The sequence below is a fragment of the Egretta garzetta genome, unplaced genomic scaffold (assembly GCF_000687185.1).
Source record: "Egretta garzetta isolate BGI_Z169 unplaced genomic scaffold, ASM68718v1 scaffold1292, whole genome shotgun sequence".
In the NCBI taxonomy this organism is placed as follows: domain Eukaryota; kingdom Metazoa; phylum Chordata; class Aves; order Pelecaniformes; family Ardeidae; genus Egretta; species Egretta garzetta.
This window is the reverse complement of record NW_009258880.1, coordinates 30099-47407: the sequence shown is the minus strand read 5'-3', so window position 1 is coordinate 47407 and position 17309 is coordinate 30099. Positions and strand designations below refer to the sequence as shown.

The 17309-nt window shown below is 39.4% G+C and overlaps 1 protein-coding gene across 1 annotated transcript in view; it reads right to left on the bottom strand.

The window, feature by feature from the left end:
- Positions 1–5189, bottom strand: part of LOC104121794 (cohesin subunit SA-1) — a 111928-nt gene extending 106739 nt beyond the window's left edge. Inside the window, exon 1 of the mRNA XM_035889469.1 lies at positions 5121–5189. The gene's annotated coding sequence lies outside the window, so the exon portion shown is untranslated. The remainder of the gene's footprint in view (positions 1–5120) is intronic.
- Between the last annotated feature and the right edge of the window lie 12120 nt (positions 5190–17309).

The following is a 17309-nucleotide window of genomic DNA, read 5'->3' as shown; positions in this document are numbered from 1 at the left end:
GGCAGATCCTGGTAACAAGTGGAGAAATCCTGATTATCACCAGTGGAAAGCAGTTAAAAAAAGAAGCTGATGGCAAACAAAGGCCCTGTTCTATTTACTTAATCCAACTCACCATTGCACAAAAGACAAACAATTACCTTACTGCAAGGAGGGAGGGTGAATGGCTCACAAACACAGGTATGTAAAGTTTTTGGGAGCAGTACCTTTCCAGGTGACAAGATATAACTCAATATTCAGAATAACCCACTACAGGTTCTGGTGAGCTTTTGAAGAAATTTGTGAAACTATAGAACGTTTTGCCAAAGAGCTTTCTTCCATTTCCCAGTAGCTTCTTGGCTACTGCTTGAGCTTATCCAAAGGTCTGCAGGTTGATGGGGAGTTAGCTTGGATCTTCTCCTACGGCTTGATTCGGCAGTTCTAGCACCAAAAGGGATATCCAGAGCCAGCTGCTGTAAACACAGAGCTTCTCTTCATTTTCTTCAGGGAGCTGCCATTCTCTAAGCAGTAGTAGCCTGACAGCTATAGCAAGGATAGCTTGAGAATAGGGTGCAAAAAACTTTCACCAGCTAAAAATGAGGAAGCTGCTTGATTAGGCAGAAAAGTATAGCTTTTATTTCATGATCTCAGATGCTCTAAAATGGAAAAAAACTCAGAAAATACAGAGCAGGCCAAAAATTCACAATGTAGTTTCTAATCTCCTATCAACTGAAGTATAAAATTAGATAAACATGCAAAGGGCTATCTTCCCCAATTTTAGCAAGGGCATGGGAATATCCCAAACTACACTATGTATGAGAAGAGGATAGTCTGGTTTCGTGTTTCTTAGTTATTTAACTAAATCCAATAGAAAGATGACAACAAGATTTTAAAAGCAGATTTTCCTTTTACATTTTTCCTTGTGAGCTGCAGCAGGGGTTGGGTTTTTTTTGCTCAACTTTAATGAGTTTTATATATTAAAATAGCTTCCTTAATTACTACTCTACTGCTTAGAGCTTTTATAAACTTTCAATATTCAAATTTTATTGCAACCATTTTAATAGTCTTAATTAGCTCATTCAGGTTTTTTATGCTAAATACTCTGAACTACTGAGTATTAGAAAACTGCAGTGGTAGAGTGGTAAAAAGCTAAGACAGCTTTTTAACATTATAGATGTTACAGGTTCTCACATTTAATGTGGTTGAGCTCACCCCTCTACTTCATTATACAGTTCATGTTCAATACAGTCCAGATCGCTAGTGGCTCTTTTCATCATTAATTACATATTTCAAGTCCAACACTACTCTAATCAATTCTCAGCCCACGACCGGCAGGAAAGGTAAGAGCAATCTCACCTCTTCTTCTTTAACTCAGCCTGGCCTGTTCTGCTGTTATTACCATACCATATTCTCCCATCTCTGTCATACCTTGCCTTCTAAATGATGTTTTTCAATAAGGATACGCTGCTTTAACCTGCATTCTAACAAAACACATTTTCAACGTGTTTGATAACTAACCAAAGCCTCCAGACACTTCCAAAGCAGAAGATATGTGCTAGAATTCTCAACTGGCCTTTCCATACCTGGTTGAAAGAGGCAACAGAAATGTGTACTTCAAAAGCGATTCTAGAGCAATTTCAATCACAGATTTTTACATTTCTTTATCAATAGTGTTCATAAATCTGGTGTTAATGCTGCTAAGGAAATAAAATGCAACAGAGTACCTTTTTAAACTAATCCCTTTAGGTTTATTGCTCTTTTCCAGGAATACTGAAAGTCACTTGTGCGTCTCCTGTGGAAGGCACCTGTCTTGCCTGCAGGGTGAAACTTGGACCTCATTGTATGCTTAAAGCAGGTGTTCAATTTTTTATAATATATATGTTGAAAGTCACATATTCTTCATAAATATAAAAATTCCTGAATATAGAGCTCCCAGAGAATTTACAGTTAATTCCCCATTCAGTACATTTTGTAAAAACCCCACCCCTGCCTGATAGATTTTATTGCATTTGAGCTTTCTGTGCCTAGGTTGGGGCTTTTTTTTATTCTTTTGTCATCTTATCAGTAAAAAAAGCATGAAGTTGATTTCTGCCTAAAAATTTCTGGTTTTGCAGATACCATTCAAAAACAGAATTCTAAGGACTTAACCTTGTAGACAGGAGTATCATGAGCAGATCTGACATGATACACAATTATAATATGACATCAGCCTTCTTCAGTGGTGTAACTAAAAACTTACATGTGACTGCATTCATTTCATTAATACACATAATTACAGTTTTCTTATAGACTTTATGCTATGAGGTGATGACATATCTAGGACACAGCACTGGTATAAAATAGATTCCATTTTCCCTCTCCTACACTGCCGCCATTGAAGTCTTCTACCTGTGTTTGATTACAGAAACACCCAAGCCCCTCACAGTAACACAATTTGTACTATAAATCTACCAGCCAGATACTCAGTCAAGAACAAGGCTCCTAAACAGTACTCCATATGCTCTTCTGTCACATTCACTAGTTCACATTAAAGCCATACAATTAAGTTGCCACTCCACTGTGGTAAGACTGAAATAATTTCTTGGACTGCAGAAGATAGAGGCAGACACTGCAGAAGTACCCACTGATCAAAGATTACCTTTTTCAAAGGCTTATTTCTGTCTGATAGAACCCGTGGTTACTGCAGCTTTTAAAGAACAGCCTGTTTTAATGCCAGCCCTCTGAATGAACAATCCTAGCGAAGCCCAACACCGAGCACTCCCAATACTTGTACCTTCCTTTCTAGTCAGAATTCAGGGAACGCTTCAACACTTGAGTGCCCATGTTTTATTCAAGTATTAATTGCAGTCAATACAGCAATCTTCCAGTTTCAGACTACTGGACAGATTAAGAGAATGCAAAACAAGCCAGTTACTAGTTTCATCAAAATTTCCCCCACTGAAGCTAAAACATCTCACTGGCATTCAGAGAGCAATGCTGAGAAAATTCTGTATTTTAAGCTAAAAAAAGTTTCACGAGTTCCTTACCAATGAGTACAAAAGCCTCTTCCACAAGTTTTCAATTATTCCTCAAAAGAGTCATTTAATATTTCTGTAACAGGAGCTTCCATGTTTTCTTTGAAGACAGAAGATGTTTCTTGAACATGAAAATGCAATTTGGCAGCCACACTTGAAAAAAGGCTGTCATTTTCAGTGGCTGATGACCTTACTCAAACACCAGGAGAATGATGTGGAAGAACGAGATATCAGATGAATTGCCAAAGGAGGGAAAAAGAAAACAGAATGAGATTTTAATTCACTAGAAAAATGGCAATCTGAACACATTTTACAGTATAATTTTTAATAGAAGGGGGTTTGACAATTCTTTTTATTTAAATATGAACATTTAAAAATATGTTTATTATTGACTGTTGTCTAATATACAGTTTAATTTCTAATCCACTTGCAAACCTCCAGACTGATGCAGACTTAGATAAAATTAAGCTGTGTTACAGGGAAATGGAAGAGAAAACAATGAGTATGGTAGTTGAATTTGACTTGCAAATATAAAATGGTTTCCCAAAATCAATGAATAACTGTCATTACAAGCCCAAGGTAAGACTGAAATGAACATTTAAAGTCTGCGATCCCTTTTTCAAGCAGAGGCCCCAGGTTACAGGGGAAAATGAATTCTTAAGGTCAAAAAGACAATTCCTAACCACAGTGGATAAATTTAAGGGTAAATCACTTTGCCAGCTAGCTGGTCAGATTCTTGCTCTTACCACCAAATGATCTAGTTCTTTGCTGTCAGAAGCAAGAAATTCCAATTCAAGCTGTTACACCCCATAGTTAATCTTTTTGTTTCCCCTTCCAACTGGCTGTTGTTCTGCCCTGTTACGGTGTTTCTTTTTCTTAAATTTCTTACTTCAATTTCAGGTAAGAAAGAGCTAAAAGTTTGTGACGCAAAAGCACAAACCTTTTTTTGCTTTAAAACTAAACTGGATCTTATCAAATCTATTAACTGAGAACTCATATACAGCCACTGTGGAAAACCTCTCCAGACCACTATGGAGGGGCAGGAAAACAGTTTTGGAGCTTGAATGAGGAAAGGCATCTTCAAAATAATGCAAAGTCTAAACAGAACAGAGCAGAAGAGAAACTGGCAGTGGAATTGTACACTACATTCATGAAACCAGAGCGAAAGATGCCATAAAACTGAATGGATTTTGATGTAAACACAAAGCTCAAGCACCTTATACACATACAGTGCCAAACTCTCAAGAAATCAGAGAGCAGCTGACTTTTTTTTTTATGCCTTGGATATTTGAGAGCTCTTAGAAGCAAAAGTAAGAGATTGATGATGAGGTTCTTCCTAGTCTACTAAAAAGGGCGATATATTGGCCAGATAAGCAATACAGTCATGGAGGATGAGTTTCCCTGGGTGATACATTTGAAAAATAAAGTACTGATGGTATACCAGTTGCAATGATAGGGAAGAAACCCATATTCTCAGAGAACTAGCCAGGTTACTTGAGAAATCTTTTACTCCTGTGCTATACACTGTTACACCTAGTAAAATGCTCAATTACAGAACAAAGCATGCTCCATTAGGTTGAGAGCCAAAGAAAGAAATGCGGTTGCCACAGAAGTATAGAATCAAAACACCAACTACTTCTCCACCCCCAAAACAAACCTCAGTATCGCAATTATTATGCATGAGACCACAAACTACTCTCTAACTTGCAGAGATACCGGTCTTCCAACATGCCTTTACTAACAACCACACCAAAGAAACAGCACAGCAAAACACAGCTAACACTACTGGAGGACGGTAGCTTAACAAAGAGGACACACAGGAGGAAGGGAAGGTTGTTCAACTGCTGTCCTCTTAGTTTTTTCACTACTGAAAGACTCATACATCTGCTGACAAACCAACTCCTAACAAATTTCAAATTCATTCAATGCGTTTCCAAAAAAAAAAAAAAAACCCAAAAAACCACACAGCACAAACTTAGCAGCTACTGGTGATTTGGCAAATGCAGACAGCATTGTAACTGCTAAGTGAAACATACATCCCCTATTTTATTCTGAGAGCTGTATAGGGCACTTGTTCCCTACCAGAGGCATGGCCTGGAACAACCCCCTAAGCCCTGCCAGGCAGATGACCTTGTGCTCCAAGCAGGAGCCAAGCTGCTCGTAGAGGAAGCAGCGACAAGGGTGGAGGGAAGAGAGACTCATCAGTCAAAAGCGGACACTTGGGGCTGACAGGAGGGCAGCAAAGGTGATAGCAGTGATTGTCACCCAAAAAAAAAAAAAAAAAAAAAAAAAAAAAAAAAAAAAAGAGGTGGGAAGACTCATTGAGAACAAAAATGCACTAAAAAGATTAGGCATGTTTATCATTATAAAGCTACTAAATGAACAAAATTCAGTAAAGCCTAGAAAACATGAGCCAATTCCACTGCAATTCTAAATCTTCATCCTACCTCTACCAATAGTACCAAGAAAAATTGCCTTGTAAAACACAGTAAGAGACAGTTTCAAAATAAGCAAACAAGGAATGAAATCCAAGTTTCAAATCATCATGCACTTAAAATAGTATAGTACCAATTCAAATCTATGTCCGAAGTTATTCACTCAAGATTATACATTAATAGGAAACAAATTTGAAGAAGCCAGGATCCAAATAGTTAATACATAAATGTTGCTAATTAAGTCATAACAAGAAGATTGGTTTCAAGGCTCAAAACATCCGTACTTGGTTCAAAAGTATACACCTACAGCCTGAAAGAAACCAAAGCTGAAAATACAGTCTGTACTGAAAGAGCATTGTTTCTTAGACAAATTTTAAAGGACGACTGTAAAAACCAGAGACTATATTCACATTAAATGTATCCCTTTTCACTTTTTTAGCATACATTTTTTCATTTTCTTCCCCAGCTTTTTTCTTTTCTCTTAACGCTGCTATTATATTTTTACCATGAAAAAGCAAATCTTCTTTCTGTATTGTCAGAAGTAGTCACGAAGATTTGTACCATTTTATCGTAACAAAAAAAACTAGCATTTGAAATCAAAGGATGTAGAGAAACCGATGTTCCATGTATGCTTTCAACAGCTTGACGCTTAACAAACAAGGCAGCCTCTTTCTTCACTACTCTTCATGAATATTGAAGACTGCAGCTAATCAAATGACAACAGAGACAACTGCATCAGGCAACAACATCAAAAAGGAAAGTCCTGATTCTCCTAGACAAGAGCAAGTAAGAAAGCCACAGCTCCTGTTTGATCAAACATCATCAGCCAACAAACTATAAAATGCTTATTTTGTACATCTTGCTAACCACATAGTGGAAGCTGTTTTTACCAAGGGGCAAATATCGATTTGTTTCACTGGCAACAACTGTTTTCCAGGCTGGTTCCCATCCCACTTTTCATTCCTCCATTTGTGAGGATGAACATGGAGCTCCGAGTGGCAGAAACCAAAAGCGAATCCAGATATGCAACCAAGTACAGGCCAATGCATAACCTCAAACGCTGGGATTGCTTGCAACGCCTTACACAAACAAAAGAGTATCAGTAGAGCAATGGAGCCTTGTGAAGAACTCTTCAAAATAAATAAATGGAGAGCAATCCACCCAGCACTAGTAGATCTTCAGCATTAAAGCAAGGTGACAAGTTCAAGGTTACAGGCTTCAAGCTACAAACTGATAGAAGAAAGTCTACAAAGCAGTGATCTGGATCAGAAGACAAGAGAGATCTATGAGGAAACACTGACTGCAATATAAAGACACACAGTTTGTGTTAGAGAAGATATCAAGGGGAGAAATGATACATCAAATACATCCAGGTACATCACAAATAGCTGGACATGACCAAATGAAAATCAAAGTTTACTGCAAATTGTGTCAGCTAAACATTAGGGAAAAAAACAAGCAGTAAGAATATAACAGACTAGAATAAGCTGCTTAAGAAATTAAATGGAATTTCCAGTAATTAAGAGATTAGACAAGCATCTGTCAAGAATATTGTAAATTATTTTCCCTCAAGACAGAGTAAAGGGATTAACTCCAGGTCTCTCTTCATCCTTTTTTTCTTCAGTATTCTTCCAGGAACAAAGAAAGCCCAGGCAGAACCACAAAAGTAAAAGTAAATAAATAACCATTCTAGTAAAAGTCCATTGTTACAGTAAAACACAAGACTGGATAGAGATCTCAGAACGCTACAGCTTTAATATCCCTTAGTGGCTGTAAAAGCAATGTGAATCTGGATTTAGAGTTACGTCGCTAGGGATTCCACCAAGGCACACAAAAAAAAATATTGGTGAAAAAACTAAAATAAAATAATTAGCTATAAACACTTTAATAGTCTCCCCAATACCAGTTATTTCATTGAATAAAACTTCAATGGTAAAAATCTTTATAACGTATATTCTCACAACACAGCATGTCCCAATTAGAGGATGAAGATGTTGAAATGATAAAGACTTTGCAATTTTTCAAAAATAAACTACTGTTTCTAAAGGAAAAGAATTATAGGACAAAATAATAGGGTATTTCTGCTTGAAAGCCAGGTGCTAGAAGACTGCAAAGCAGATATTACATGAAATTATTAACCACTTGAACATTCTGGGTAGTGGTCTTCATGAAAACATGCTGCAAGGTTAAATCTGTGTGGTATATACAGGAAAATTCTTACGAGCTGGAGAGCAAGGAAGAAAGATTGTAAGGAGCAGAATATGGAGGGGGCAGGGCAGTCTCAATTTTTCTCATCACATTATGATTGGGATATTTAGAATTATGGGGGGGAAATGATAGGAGAGCCACTGGGTTCCACTAGTGAGAGCACCAATACCCACACAGCAAATGAAGTTACCAAACGGCTCCCCAACAGAGTAACCTCCCACTTGGGTATTGTAGCAAAATTGCCAAGCTCTATACATAGACGCTTTTTCTCACCTTTATAATGCACGCCGAAGCACTAACAATTCTGATCTCAACTTCATCAGTCAGCTTTTGGCAAGGTTAAACAGAGTTTACACTGTTCTTTTACTTCACATTCCACTATGACATTTTAAACTGCCCAAGCACAGAAATGTTGTTACATCCTTCTAGTTTCACTAATTTTCCCATCCTGGTGTCTGTTTAAGTTGCTCTGGAAGATTTCAGCCAAAACAAATGTTCTCTCCTAAACAAAGTTAGGAAAAGCATTTGTTCATTATTTGAGTTCTCAGTAACTCGCGTGCTTTGGAGGAAACACGAATACAGCACAGAAGATACTCGATCAGCAAGATCTGCCTTTCAGCAACTTAATGACAACAAAGAATTTGAAGCCTAGTTTTCAAACCCTGGAAGTTATGCTTAAGATATGGGGCATGGCTTGTGTTTACATAGTAACAGACTGATGTCTGTCAAACTCCTGTCCTTCTTGACAAAGTTGGAAGGATACAGCATAGGTTACTCTCACTGTGGCACATGCAATCTGTTCCTTATGCAAAATCTGCACAATAAGGAAATCAGTGCAGATCGGCTCCGAAAAAACATAGCTTGTAGTCCCTACCAAGCCATCATTTATTATTTTGCAGACACTTATAAAGTGGTCAAGCTATATGCCTTTTTTTTTCCCCCAAAAGTTACAACTTGGTTATCACACAGAACAGGTCAACTACATGGCTTTACCCTAAAGCAGGAAAACTCAGCAGGAGTTTCCCACTGAAAACCTTCAAAAAAAAAAAATGCATATTTACCACAGACAAAAAAAAATTCCTTAATCCCATATTCAAGAATTAATTTGAATAATAATAACAAAAATAATCGATCTGCAGCTGAAAATCCAACATAGGGATTTCCAGTCTGAATGGTTTGTTCATCAGAGGCATATATTATTTCAAGCAAGATTTGAATAACCACCTAACAATACCCACCTCAACCACAGGCATGCTCATCTGAGCAATCTATAACAATGTAATAATCAAAGTTCCCCTTTAGGATTAAAAAAAAAACCCTCAGCAACTAAGTCCCTAACAACCTGAACTTACAGCTAAGAAAAGAAATACAAACAAGGCTCTCCTGTGCCCTTTAAGTTTTGGTCTTTGTTGCTGTTAAAAAGGAAAGTCTGGTGAATGCAAGATGACATTCAGATAATTTCTAACCTTCTACCAACATGTTTTTCCCTTTCGTCACCTCAGCTTTTTGTCTTCTCAGCTTAAGCCTCCATTTCAGGGAGCTCTGCCAGTAACATCAGATGCAGGAGCTTGCAGGAAGAACAGAATGGTTCTTAAACTAACCTGAGACACATTCTTCTTTTGAATAATCTCTGAAAGAGTCCGACATGCAAAGCATATTCACAATAGCTTGACCAGAGATTAAAAAGGCTAGGTTGTTGTTTGGTTTTTTTTTTTTAATAAACCACACTACTTCAAAAAAAAGCAGGGAGTTGCAGGAGCCGTAGTTACTTTGCATGATACTTTCTCTACTAGCTGCCACCAGCATGCAATGGGAACAGTCGGGTTCGTCACCCCTGTCACCTCATTTGGTCCACCATGCAATTATTTCTTCTAGCAAGCTGCAAGCCAATGTTTTTGTACATTCCCATGTTCTTCAATTACCTGTTTGTTCCATCATAGCTTAGTTCCGTAAGCTTTTCCCTGCATCATGCTCACCTCTGCCAGCAACAGTGAACCTGCATATGCACTTGGGATTCCAATAGCATAAATAAATCTAATGGCCCACTGGTGCTAATTGCCATTTACCAGTCTTGTAGGTGAAGAGATCAGAATGGGGGAACTACAAATCAGTACGGATTGTCCCACATGCTGAACGCTTTTTGTGATTACTGTCACAGAAAGTCATTATCTTTTGACATAAGCTTGAATGCAAACATGACTTACAACGGAGCAACACGTTGCCTTCAGGACAGAGGCAGATACAATAGATAAACTCTAGATATGGGTGTTATCAAAGCATGACTTTAGGTCAGGGAAGTTGTTTGAGGGAGACACAACAAAGGAGCTGACTGCTAAAAATTTATGGGCAAGTAAGATGTGAAAGGGTTATTCTTAGGTGTGTACTTCACAATAAAATGAACTACATCGGTGACATACCCTAGCAATAGCTTAGAATTTACTACTGAAAATACTAGTGGTGTATCCTGGCATTACGTGGAGAGAGACTCCAAGTTCTGCACGAACACTGCAGATGACACTGGTGAATGACAATGTTCTTGCAAAAGGCCTGGCTGCTCCTCACGGATGAAGTCCTGGCAGAAGCCTCTAAGAAAATATTCCAAAGGTTTTGAAAAGGATACATGTAGTTTCATAACAATGCACTTGCCTAGGGAAAGCAAAGTGTCTAGGAAATGATGGCAGCTACAACCCACAATTCCTCTCCCCGCACCCCAAATGTGATGCTTTGCTTCCCTTGGCTCTTACTCCTCACCAACACCCTTGTCTTTTCCCTCTCAACTTTCTACCTGGACACCAACATGCTCTAAATCAACAAACAGTAATGAGAAACGAGAAAAGTATGGCATACCAATGGAAAAAGTTTGGTTTGCCAGCTTTAATGGCTATGACATTAAAAAAATTTCAATTTAAAGACACTAAATTCACAATTCAATAGCCACCCTCAGGCAATAAGAATTTACTTAGGACAACCACGCACCAGTGCTTTCAGTCCCTAACACCAGTGCTCTATAGTTATATACAGAAACAGAAGCGTGCAAAAACTTCCCTTTGCAAAGCAAAAGACAAGCAGTTTCTCTGGTTTCTTTTGGGGAGAAAATGAAGTATAACAGTACTACATTGAAACACACATTTAAAATGCCAGAATGGGGCATTTTGCTTCCATTCCTTTCCTGACAGCACCAGTAGCATGGGTTATATCTGAAACTGGACTAACTATTGCTTATGTGCTCCCACTTACTCACAACAGTGAGAAGTGAGGAAGTCTTCCGTTCCACACCGATGGTTCCACTTGTTACACTCCAACTGGAGATATTTGATAGGACCCAACTGCAAGTTCTCACTGCCATCCAACCTACCATCCTCTCTTCCACCTCAGCAAATGGACACCACTGCTGTAACTCAGATTGGCTATTTTTAACAAAATAGTACAATATTCTATGTCTGTTCCTCTTCAGGTTCTGAATGTATCCAGCATCTTGTACAATAGCATAATAATTAGTATTCAAAAAATCCCTAAAAAATTTGAAACAGAAATTAAATTTCAGCTCCATCTTACCACTTTGGCAGAGAAAACTGTTCTAAATGAAGCTTACAGAAACAATACATATTAAAGAGGGAAAAAAAAAAATCACTCATGTAACTGGGGAAGGCAAGAGATATGCACAAACCCTCAGAAATTACACCATACCTTCTGACCCACTCCGCCAGCCCTTTTAAGAGGGATGAGAAAGGACACGATAGGTGAATTTTATTTAATTTATGTAAATTCAAGTAGAACAATCAGCTAGCGCTAAAATAGAAAAAGCCTCAAAAAGCTCAAGAAAAACACTGGAACTCTGGAACAGAAAGGAGATGAGGAATAAACAAACCATGATCTGTAACTAAAAGGGCAGAGTATGTGAAATGTCACAATCTTTCAGAGAAGCCCTTCAAAAGGCTTGGTAGCTATCCTTACCATTTTAATTCTCCATCTTCACTCACACTTTCATCCTCAGAGCATTATGTATGACAGAACACAAATGTTACAGGCTGCTGAGCATAGTTTGGAAGTAGTCAAAGGAAGGCAAACCCTCGAATTTCAGCTATGTAAGCAAGGATGATCCCTACAGCGGTGACTTGCGCTCCCTGTACTATAAAACTTGTTTTACATTATCACTGCAACCATATTGTTTTGTTTGGGCTTTTTTGTGTGCTTATCCTTCTCTCTCTGTCCTTTTCTCCAATTCCACTACCAATAATTGTCAGTCCCTGGAGCAATTTCCACTGAACTCGGGAAAGCAGAGATCCCAAAATATGTAAGTTCCTCTACATTTTTAAAAATATTCATTTCTTACAAGAGAGATTCTTAATTCCTATTCCTGGAGCAGTGCCCTATTAAAGTAAGGCTACAGGAAAAACGAAATTATTAGACACCCAAGAAGCCACGTAAGAGCAAATCAAAAGAAAACAGCCTTCAAAAAAATTCTACTGCTTGAAGCAGTGCTTACTCTTGAGGACAAGTTATAATTTGTTTACTCCATCACCTAACACTTTGTGATGCTACAGTCTAGCGAGCCTAACTTAGTAGAAACTATTCTAGTTCAGTAGACAGCTAAATGGATGACAGCATTTAGATGGGGAAACCAACCCCACTTTTGTACAGGAAAATCAAGTCTGACAAACCACAGGAGCTCTCTAGATCTCCCTTACCCACACACCAATGGACTCTACTTGATGATTCCTGCTTTAATTTCCAAGAGACATTTAACAAGATTTTTCACAAAAGGCTCTTAAAGAAATTAAGCTGCCGTGGCAATAAAAGGCCTTGCACAGATAGGTTAGCTGGTTAAAAGAGAGGAAACAAAGAGCAAAACAAATGGTCATTTCTGACAACAGAGTTAAGACCACCAGTGAAGTCCTACAGGAAGCTGGAGCCCAAATTGTTTGAGACATTCTTACATCTGGAAAAGGAGGCGAATGTTGACAATTTGCTGATGACACCAAGTTATCCATTGTAAAGCAGACAGGACCAGCCACAAAGAACGGAAGCAGCAGCACAGGCTACAGACAGCAAAGCTGGCAGAGGGAATTCAGTAAAGGTAAGAGAGTTACCCACAGGAATCCAACTTTACAGAGTGATGGGCTCCAAGCTGAATATCGCTGCTGGGTCACTCTGAATCTCCCACCTGAAGAAGGAAGGGTCTCAAGCTCCAGAACATTCTTGCCACTGACCTTGCATCACCTCTAGCAACATCTTACTCTGAGGCCTGATACAATTCATTCACCTGGAAGAAAAACACCCCTCCCAAGCAGATGGGTTTTGCCAGGGAGGGAATTAAGCTAGCTCAAGGAAAGGTCAAGCCAGCAGCAGCACCAGCACAAAGGAAAGGGAAGAACCGTGCAGCTGTGGCAGGCTGGCACATCAGCTCAACCATCTTGTGCAATTCCACTGGCACAAACAAGTTCTTGTGGTCCTAGTGAACCGATCTATGAAAATAACAACGCAAAACTGTCATATTTATCACTCGTTTAAGATGGAATTCACTACCCATTTACAAGTGAAGTTTTATTTTCCACTTATAAATACTCACACATTGGTATCTTCCTGGTCCTTGGGGATTCTAACCCTAAAAAGGAGTGAAAAACCCTCACACGAGGGAGAGCGAACAGATTCTCAGCTTGTCATTTGATTTTTATTTCAAAAAACACCACCACATGCTATGCTCTACTATATAAAAAATGCATCCAAGATTAATTGTTTTGATTTTTATTATTTTATTGTAGAAAAATATTTGACATTCAGAAACATTTCTGACATACAGGTCTATTCCTACATAACTCCACAAAGAAATATTTGTTTTTCCTAGGAGCTGAACAATCTGTCAACACTATTTTCACTCAGCTAACCTGACAATATAATACAAGTCTGCTATATGGAGAGTTACGGAATATAGACTCATTAGATTTATTTATAGAATAAATAGCACATATTCTGGTGAACTCCTGCGCAGCAAGGAACACAGCTGAATGTTGCCTCATGCTGCTTTCTAGTAAAACATTACTTTTGGGAACCACCTGAAACAACTTGCCTTTCAGTTGAGAGAGAAGAGACTTAAGAATTTCAACTCTTGCTCTTAACTCTGCAATAAATGATTAATAACTGTGAGACTTGGACTCAGAACACACTCCCACATCAAGCACTTGTGTCTAATAATGCTGGCAACTGCAGCTGAGAGGCCTGTCCCACCACAAGATGCTGTGCAACCAATGCCTTTTTGCATATTCTGAGTCTACAAATCCACCCTGGGCAGGACTAATCATCATAATCATGGAATGAACATTTGGCAGTATCAAAGTTGAGTACTTGAATGATTGGGGGGAAGGGGGGGAGCAGCTAAAACTTTGTACTTGCACCAGTTATACCAAATATGGCATCATCTGCACTTATAAGCAGGCATTTTCATCCAAACTAAGGTGCCTTAGAGATTGTGTAATATGAAAGCAGAGTTACCAAATTTATCAAGTTTGTATTGAACCTACAGTTCAGAACAGGATACACGTGATACAGTTTGGGCTCAGCAAAGATACCCTGATGCATCTATTGCCCAAGGCATCCTGCTACCTCAAGCGTATTGTTATTATTAAAAAGCATTTGCTGAAATACTAAAATGCCTGCAAAGATGCAAACAAGGAAACATTGCAAAACTAGCAAAAGCAGGAGCACAGTTCCTTCTAACATCAGCGAAAGGAGCTGAGTATTCTCTCACGAACGACACACACAAATTGTCAAAGTGGCAAAATCATTACTTACACTCACACCTTCAATAGGACGTGTCAGAAATTAGCAAGTAGCTACAAAGTCAAAACTGGGGAGAAGATTGCCTCTGCAGTGCCTTCTCTTCAGCTCCTTCCACCAGCTGAAGGTGGCATCTACCTTAAAAGAAGAAAAATTGGCTTGGAGTTGGAGCTTCCCAAAAAATACTTGGTTTTGGAAGCATATTTTCAGGCTGAAAAGCTGCAACAGAGGGTCATAATAACATTCTCTCAACCCCTTATTTTCTAGAGGAACAAAGAAATATGTCTTTGTATTCTGAACACATATTCAACACCCAAACCAACAAAGTGAAATCAGTTTGGAAAAGCAGAATATTGCTAAGAATAAAGCATCTCTCTAGATGTTCTGGATTGAAACAAAAACACAATTATCTGCGGGTGAACTCAAACTTTGTAGAATTTCTCTTTCTCTTCCAAGAAAGAAAACCAACTCTATGCCCTTCTATTTTTAGCCAAACAAGCGAACGCAGTGGCACTGCAAGCAAGAGGAGATGGTAATTTGCAATGGGAGAGTTTCAGAGCTTCACACAGTAAATTTGAGTGACCACAAGTAAAACACCAAAACCTTAAAAATCATGAAGTATCTTACAGATTTTGGTTGACATTTCAAATCCCAATGCCAGTGTGTCAGATTTCAATCAGGCATATCCTTATCTCGGCACCAGACTTCAGTATCACCTTCTGGTTTTGCCTCAGAAAGCCAGAGCCTCACCCAAACACTTGGGTGCTTCAAGGTGCAGAATGGGGAGCACCAGATTTCTTGGGGGCCAACTGCCCATTCAATAGCACTGCATCCAAATTTACTCTTTACCATTCCCGCACAACTTCAGTGGATGAGAAGACAAGTTCGCTGCTTTCAGTATGTCTTGTGTTAACTACAGAACTAGCACTCGCAAATTTTTAGCGGGGTGTTCGAGTCTTTTGTGCATTTTACCCAAAAACAATTTTTATAAATGTTAGGATAAAGACATGTTCTTATCACTATAAATGACTTTTCTTAGAAAGTCATCACAATTAAGCATTTCTCTCCCACTGCATCCTTACACTTCTACAGGTTCACTCGTCTACTAAAATATTTAAAATGCTAGCGTTCAGCCGCCTTGTATCAGGGCAACTCTTTGCAACAAAGGGAAAGAAAGGCGAGAAGTCACCAGAGCAATCTTGAGGTTCATATTCCTCTTTAGGAAAGGGTTCTTTCAAATCAAAAATATTCACTCATTGAGTTTCTGAACATTCTGAGTAACTAATTTTGTCAATGTATCCAATTATTCAATGTTCGTAAACCTTCTCAGCTATCAAAAAGTGCAGTGCAGTTTCGGTAGATGTCCATAAAAATTTGCACGCTATGGACAAAGACAGCAGCTGAAAAGCTTGGAGACCCCAGTCACAAAGCTCTAATATCAGGGTTTCAGCGGCCCTCACAACTTCTGTCCACAGCATATTGCATGCAGACGTTTGGTCATAAATGCCATCTCTCATAGCGAATTTACCAACTTCAGCACATTTGTAAAATGTTAGGAACCACCAGAGACCATGAGCTGCCAACTGCCACGTGCTCCAGTCCTTAAACGCAGGGTTTGTCCTAAGAGGTACTTTGAACCTCCACAGCTGGCACTAACTGTTCATTCAGTCTGAGAAAAGTACCATTTTCCACTACCCCCTCCAGCTGCTGTAAATCCACAAGCGTGTCCATCAGCAGTAGCAACCAAGAATTGCAACTGAACACTCTGTGTTGAGCGGCCAGTAAAAATTACATCCTATAGAATTAATCATAACCCTGGAGTTAGCCCCTCTGCTCCTGCTCACCAGGAAATCCTGCTGCGTCACGGGTTGGCTTGCCATTTCAAAAACCTCTGCAGCCACTACACGTGCTTTCTCAGGCTATCCACCAACGATTCATCACAGCTGAGTCAGAAAGAAAGAATAAACTGGCCTCTAGTTCCACAATGTAAGAACTTCCTCCCATAGTCAGGACACCTTTCAACAGGTAAGGTATATACTGCCTTGTGGTCCAGTGATTTCTTCATGGATTGACCGATTATACTGTAGAACCACTCATTGAATGACCTGGCTATCTACAGATGAAAACTGCCTCACTAGAAAAGGCAAAACTGCTTTGGATCCAGGAAATCTGGACTAATCCTTCCCCCATACCACCCCTATCACTAGTGCAATAAGATGGAAAAGTTAAGCAAGCCTTAAGATGTCTGAATCCAGACGTTAATGTCATCCATCATACCAACCACATGACACAATTTAAGAAGAGTTGCATTAGTGGTGTGATCTGGAAAAGGCTTTTCATTCCTCAATAACTTAATAAACGCTATTACTAGACTAACTACAGAGCTGCAAGTACCACAACATTGTGTAGAACACAACTGAAGTCATCCATACTTGTAAAGGAGCTCAATTTAGTTTAATTAAGCTCACTCTGTCTTTCCAGAAACTAAATTTTTTGACACCAATGTTGGCAGTCACATGCCTTTAAGTTGCTCGATAGATACCACTACTATCTTCTTCCTCCCAAGTCACACTTGACCCTAACAACCCCTCACGCTCCCCGCGCCACCCCAGGAACACACAGGAAGCCTAGTGCGGCTGCCCACCACGTCCCAGCGTAGGCCAGTCACCAAGTCACCAGCACCCACCACAGAATTCTTCCTACCGGGCAAAAAAACCCTTGTTTTTTTTGTTGGCCAACAGCTCAGGACCCGAGCCTGGTGTTTCTGCCTCTCCCCACCTCCCAGCACTGGTCAGAGGGCATCTCCTATGCTCGCCTTCTCCCCGGAGCTCCGGTACCACCGGGTGCTCCGACCTACCAGCCAGCTACCCCGGGCTCAGCACGCCGCTTCTCCACCCCAAAG